At 30.9% G+C, this 6,537-nt stretch overlaps 1 non-coding gene across 1 annotated transcript; it reads right to left on the reverse strand.

Moving 5' to 3' along the window:
- Window positions 1-1,465: 1,465 nt before the first annotated feature.
- Trnam-cau lies at window positions 1,466-1,537 on the reverse strand. The gene has a single exon. It is a non-coding gene; the product is annotated as a tRNA-Met (tRNA).
- Between the last annotated feature and the right edge of the window lie 5,000 nt (window positions 1,538-6,537).

Consider the following 6,537-nt stretch of genomic DNA (forward strand, 5'->3'; position numbering starts at 1 on the left):
TTTGTCATCGAGCGTTATAAATCGCTTTTTGCTTCATTTTGTTTTACGTTAGTTTAGCGGATCCGTGTTGGACAAATTTTTTGCAAGGGATCTGTAATATTATTTTGGCAGTTTCTGGAGAGTATTTCTCTAATTATATTCTCAAGGTTGAAGTTTAGGGTCCGTTTCATTAAACCATATTCGTATTTTAAAGGTTATTCGAGTGTAACCTTAATTTAATTTGGAGGTCGGCTCGGCCAGCTAGTAATACGATAAATTCTTAAATGTTAAATTATTATCTTTGCTTCAAATTCATTTCTTTTTTATTTTTATATAATTAAATACGTTTCATTTCTAAATATTATTATAAGTAATTAGGTATATACTTAAGAATTCTATAATTTATCTATACGAATAAATAAAATTGGAGTGTCTGTTTGTAATATTAAAATAACCGCTTTTTAATAAATGCATGTGTATGTATACACGGTACATCTACCAAAATAATATTTTTTAACATTTTTGTGTCTGTCTGTTTGTTCCGCCTAATCTTTGAAACAGATGGTCCGATTTTAACGGGACTTTCACTGGCAGATAGCTGATATAGTAAGGAGTAACAAAGGCTACTTTTATTTTAGAAATTTATTTATTTTATAACTCTGCGAACTGAAAAATAACTTTTTTCTAAATTCCAAGCGAACGAAGGCGCGGGCACAGCTAGTATTGTATAAAAAAATCATTTATCATCATCAGGAGATTAAAAATAAAGCGACATGAAAATTTACATACATAAATAACAGTATACAACTGAACGCAGCCAAATATTCCGTCTGCCAGTCGAAGCCCGATCATTGTACAAGTATGTGTGTTATCAAGGCTAAAGTAGATGAGGGTACATAAGTTTCTGTAACATCGAGGTACTTCCCCAGTCGAGCTGCTCTGGATTTGGAGCAGGACATTTCCTTTTGTGACCTACCTCAGTTGTTTTATTCCATAAGCCTATTTCAATAACACTTGTAGCGTAAAAATAACTTACAACTTAATATAACACATTTCAAACACAAACTTTGAAGATACATTACGTAATAGCGTAAATATATTACTAACAGTTAATAAAAGACGAAGTTCGCCTACTGTGACATGACGAATGTGACGTGACCAGACACTTGTCACGAACCATTTATTTCTCGCGTCACGAAATAGATACTAAAGAGGCTGTGGGCCGCGGGAGACAAATAAGATCTCACTTACATTCAGGACCAACTGTAATATATAGTGGTTGCTATGTTATTTATATTGCCAAGTTGAGACGTGTGATGACTTGAGTTTTTTGTTACGATCTTTATTTATTTAATGATAAATGATTTTCATATAGTGAAAGGATTCCTATGTTAAATCGATCGTTAGATAATACTTAATGCTTTAGTCAGATATTCACAGCAAGTGACCGAGATTATGTATATTATCTATAGCAAAAAAAAATCTATAGCAGAGCGTGGTTTCGATCCACGGACCTCTGGGTTATGGGCCCAGCACGCTTCCACTGCGCCACTCTGCTGCTATAATCATTAGTTAAAATTATCTATTGTTAGAAGAAGTGATTGTGCTTGTATTATTTTTATATATAGGTGTATATTTGTCCCCCCCTCCCTAATGATAATATACTTTAAATAGTAATAATAATTAGTATATAAAGGAACATATTCCTTTGAGTTTGTATATTTGTATAGTACCTTTTTTATAGCAGTAGTAATATGTATTGTTTTATAAAGAGATTTTTGACACTCCATAATAGTCACATATAAAAGAAATATTTAATTTTAATTTTATGTAAAGGAATTGGTAAATAGCTTCAAATGTCGTTTCTTTCTTTTTTCAGGTAGGTTAAGGGTTTTTATAATTAATTTTGTATCATAATATATATAAAAAAAATGTATAATAAAATCTTTGTTTTTTTTCAGAGCAACACATTGTATAATTTTCTAATTCCAATTTTAAGTAATGAACTAATGTCTTATAAGTATATAATTAATTTTGCGTTATAAATTAATCTTAAGTATTATTATTATAAAATGTGATTGAATTTATTCAAAAACAAATCAAAATCTGACATTGTGTCTCTGAAAATGATTAAGCATTTGTGAGAAGTGATAATCCGTCACCTGATTAGCGTCATCACCGTCGGAGTTCTAATTACCGCTCATACGATGATTAACCGTCACCGCGTCACTGACCCATTCCCGCCATCACGTGTAATGAGCGCCATAATACGATATAATGATACGCGTTAATGATTCAATAATTAATATCGAATACAAAGCGATTAGTGTAAATTTATTGATGAAAGCGCTAATCTGTTAATCTGGGATTATTTGTCTGAATATAGGGAACGTAGAGTTGATTAATGGTCTGTTTGTTGCTTAAAAACTTAGCCTAGTTAGATATCTATATATTATTTAATACGTGAAACAAAAACTTTACACCCCTTTTTACGAAAATTGCGCGGACGGAGGAGTATGCAATTTACAACGTACATTTATAATTTATATAGAGGAGTGCAGAATGCTATTTTTTTTAAATTATGCATAAAAATATAATAAATCAATAAAAAAAACATTACACACACTACCGTATTTGATACACACACGCATATTATATTTTATTGTTGATTGTCAAAGTCTGTAGTAAAACATGTTTTTTTTTTAAAGTTCTTTATTTTCATCATATTTTTGTTTTCTTTATTTAAATTTTTAATTATAGGCGACCACTAGTATGCCTTTATTTTCTATTTTAATTTTACAATCCGCGTTCTTACTGTATCTTTTTTTTTTAAATGGGGTTTTTAAAGTAACTATGATATTACATCAAAATATTTTTTTCCTTAATCTTTTTGAAAATATAATATAGCTTATGTCACCTGCGGGTAGTGTAGCTTCCCAACAGAGAAAAAATCTATTCAATGCAAACAAACAAACAATCAAATCTCCATTCCATCAATATTCTTCTTTACAATAATAGATTTATTAAAATAATATTTTCACAAATATACCAAGGTCTATTGTAAAATTCTTAATAAACTTGCTTTGATGCTAATTCTTTATGCATTAAATGTCAATTAGATTTTGTTTTGAGTTTTATTGATTTGTTTGTTAATCGTTGAATACCGAATAACACTGAAGCGATACCAAGAATTATTTTAATCTTAGAATGCTAAATCAAATAGATATAACATAGGCTATAAAAAATCATGCTAATGACTCAATGAGCGAAGTAACAGTAAACGTAGATCGAAGGCGCAAGGTAAAAATAGTGTTAGCGTGTCGTGACGAAGAACTATTAAACATCATAACAATATAATAAAATTAAAAAAAAAAATTAAATTAAAAAAAAATACCTCCGACACAATAACCTGAGTTGCCTTTAAAAAGTAAAAAATAAATAAAGAAACTCTATCTTAAAGTACCTAAGTATGTACGAGTATTTAATAATTCTAAAAAAAATACATCGCGTTGGGGGACCGCTCCTACTTATTTATTACCTACTATTTATTTTTTCATTAGTATCACATGCCTACCTAAGTCTTTTATCCGAGCCTTATTATTTCACACGCGAGGGCTGACGTCGTTGAAGGTCGTATCCGAAACCCAATATATTTAAGTAATTTAAAAAAAGGTTTCTTTTCTTAATTTTATTTTTAAATTCATCTATGTTGCTTAGTTAAGGTAGGTTAGTTTAGACTATTTGTCATTGAATTGTTAGGTTTGGAGCGCTTTGTAAATTAATTTTTATTTATTTCAAACAAAACTCAAAGAACAAATTCATTAATTTATCCACACCATTAAAATTTATACATTTACCAAGCCACGTCGATAATCATAACGTGTCACTGATTATTTTACTGAAAATGTTCTGTCGATATCAGTACAAAGTGCGATGTGTTGCTGCAGCATCGAGATGCGTCTCCCGGGAGTTATTCAAGATAAATTCGACTCCGCAGGTGGCGATTACCAGCCTCCGTTGATTTACGCCATCGAAATGTGAGCCAGCTGAATATACTGATATGGGTTTTACATGTGTGTATATTGTTTTATTTATTACTATGTATGTTATCATGTGTATTTAATGTGTAAGAACCGAAAATCCATCATTTTACTCTTCTTTACATATTCTTTTTAATCTGGAGTTGTCTGGAAGTTCCTTAGAACTAAATTTCGCTTGCGATGTTTCAGGTGTTACAGGCGTCCATAAACTCCGATAATATAGCTCCGGCTATAGCCGTATGCTTGTTTGGCGACATAATTGTATGAAAAATCACCCGCAGAGTTGATAACTAGTATAAGCAGGTGTTTATATTACATATCAATGGATTTTGTAACCTGTGCATTTCTTATCAAAACAATCGTAAAGTGTTTTGAAAATCACTGCAATATTACCGTAATAAAATATACAATTTTAATGAATTTTGTGATGTCCGAATAGTTAAAAGTCTCGTGTTATTGCAATGAATCGAAAATTCTTGTAACGATATAAAAAATATCAAATGTAACAAAATATCAATTCGGAAAAAGATTTTTTAGAAATAGAATACATATAAAAACTGGAATGATTTCGAATATAAAGAGATATTTTTTCTGACAATTCTTTTTTTAAATTTATATGATTGTTTTCGTTTTGTTAGTGCAGTGGTTTTTTTTTTACATTCACTCAATTTTATTGACGTAGTTTTTGCAATAACCACAATATATAATCGTGTTTGCTCGCAAACGAAAAAAAAACCGACTTCAATTACATCGACGAGTAATACAACGTAGATCGACGAAAAAATAGTCAAGTAACTACGCATTATCAAAGATTACTCAAAAAGTAGTTTTCAGATCTCAATAAAATTTATATGTGACCACATGACAAACATCAGCTTCCGATTAAATTAAAAATTATTAAAATCGGTACACCCAGTAAAAAGTTATTGCGGATTTTCAAGAAGTTCCCTCGATTTCTCTGGGATCCCATCATCAGATCCTCCTTTCCTTATCATGGTACTAAACTCGAGATATCTTTTTCCAACGAAAAAATAATTATCAAAATCGGTACACCCAGTAAAAAGTTATTGTGGATTTTTGAGAATTTCCATCAATTTCTCTGGGATCCCATCAGCAGATCCTGGTTTCCTTATCATGGTACTAAACTTGGGATATCTCCTTTCCAACAAAAAAAGAATTATCAAAATCGGTACATCCAGTAGAAAGTTATGCGGTATAATACAACGTAGGTCGACGAAAAAAGCGTCAAGTAAAAACGCATTATTAGATATAGCTCGAAAAGTAGTTGTTAGATCTCAAATAAATTTAAATGGGACCAATTGGCACACACCACCTTTCGATTAAAAGAAAATTTGTCGAAATCGCTCCACCCAATCAAAAGTTCTGATGTAACATACATAAAAAAAAAATACAGTCGAATTGAGAACCTCCTCCTTTTTTGGAAGTCGGTTAAAAATAGAAAAATGGATCTTGGTGGCTTTAGCATAACATTCCTTAAATGTATTTTTTTAATCTTTCAAATAATTTATAAAAGTAAGGAATAAAATTTAAAAAAAATCTGAGAAATTCGAAATGGTCTGATTTATTGTAACATTGTCGTAACCTTGAATGGAAACAGAAATTTGAAATAAAATACAAAAACTCGATTTCATTATTTCTTTAATGTTAATTTAAAGTTTTTCAATGGAAAAATATTCAATAACAAAACGTTTATCCCACCGCAACCGCAGGTCGACGCACGAGAGCGTTCAAACGTTCACTTAATTTGTAAAATAATTTTAAAATACGCGTATTTCGTATGTAAAATTAATAATTCATTATCGACGATGAATCGGTTATCATATTAACACTTAACAAACACGCGGAACGTTGCCGCGGAATTATTCATCGGTATTCCGCTGTTGTGAATAAACAATTTTGACATTCCCGTTTTTCCGTTTTGTGGTAAAATATCTTTAAAATTTTTTTCATGACCACACCCAGTTCAAATGATTAATTTATTTATTTGTTAAAGGAATACTAAGTACAGATTTCATTTTTTGTATATAGACAGATACAGATGGTTTTTGTTTATGATGTTTAACTGAGGCAGGGCAAAGCGGGAATTTCCCGCTCAAAGTATGGAGCAGCCCGACTGGGGTAGTACCTCGACCTTTCAGAAGGTCACAGCTAAATAATACTGTTTTCAAGCAGTATTGTGTAATATATAGTTAAAAGTAAAGCTGCCACCGATTCAAAATGTAGATTCTGCAGAGAAAAATCGGCGAGAAATTTCGCAGTTACACTTAAAAGAAAACTGTGTTTTATTATACTCCGGATTTAACCTCACCGAGGTCGAGTACGACGCGTTATTATTTTATAAGGCGTTTTGTTATTGCATTCTAAGCCCTGATAATTCATTATCATCATCATTTCAGCCTATTACCTGATAAGTATCAAAAGTAAATACACTACTATTTGATATACATGTGATAAAACTTTCTGCACCAACCCATCCCACTAGACATCTCTAGATAAT

The sequence above is a fragment of the Melitaea cinxia genome, chromosome 3, assembly GCF_905220565.1.
Source record: "Melitaea cinxia chromosome 3, ilMelCinx1.1, whole genome shotgun sequence".
NCBI classification, from domain to species: Eukaryota; Metazoa; Arthropoda; class Insecta; order Lepidoptera; family Nymphalidae; genus Melitaea; species Melitaea cinxia.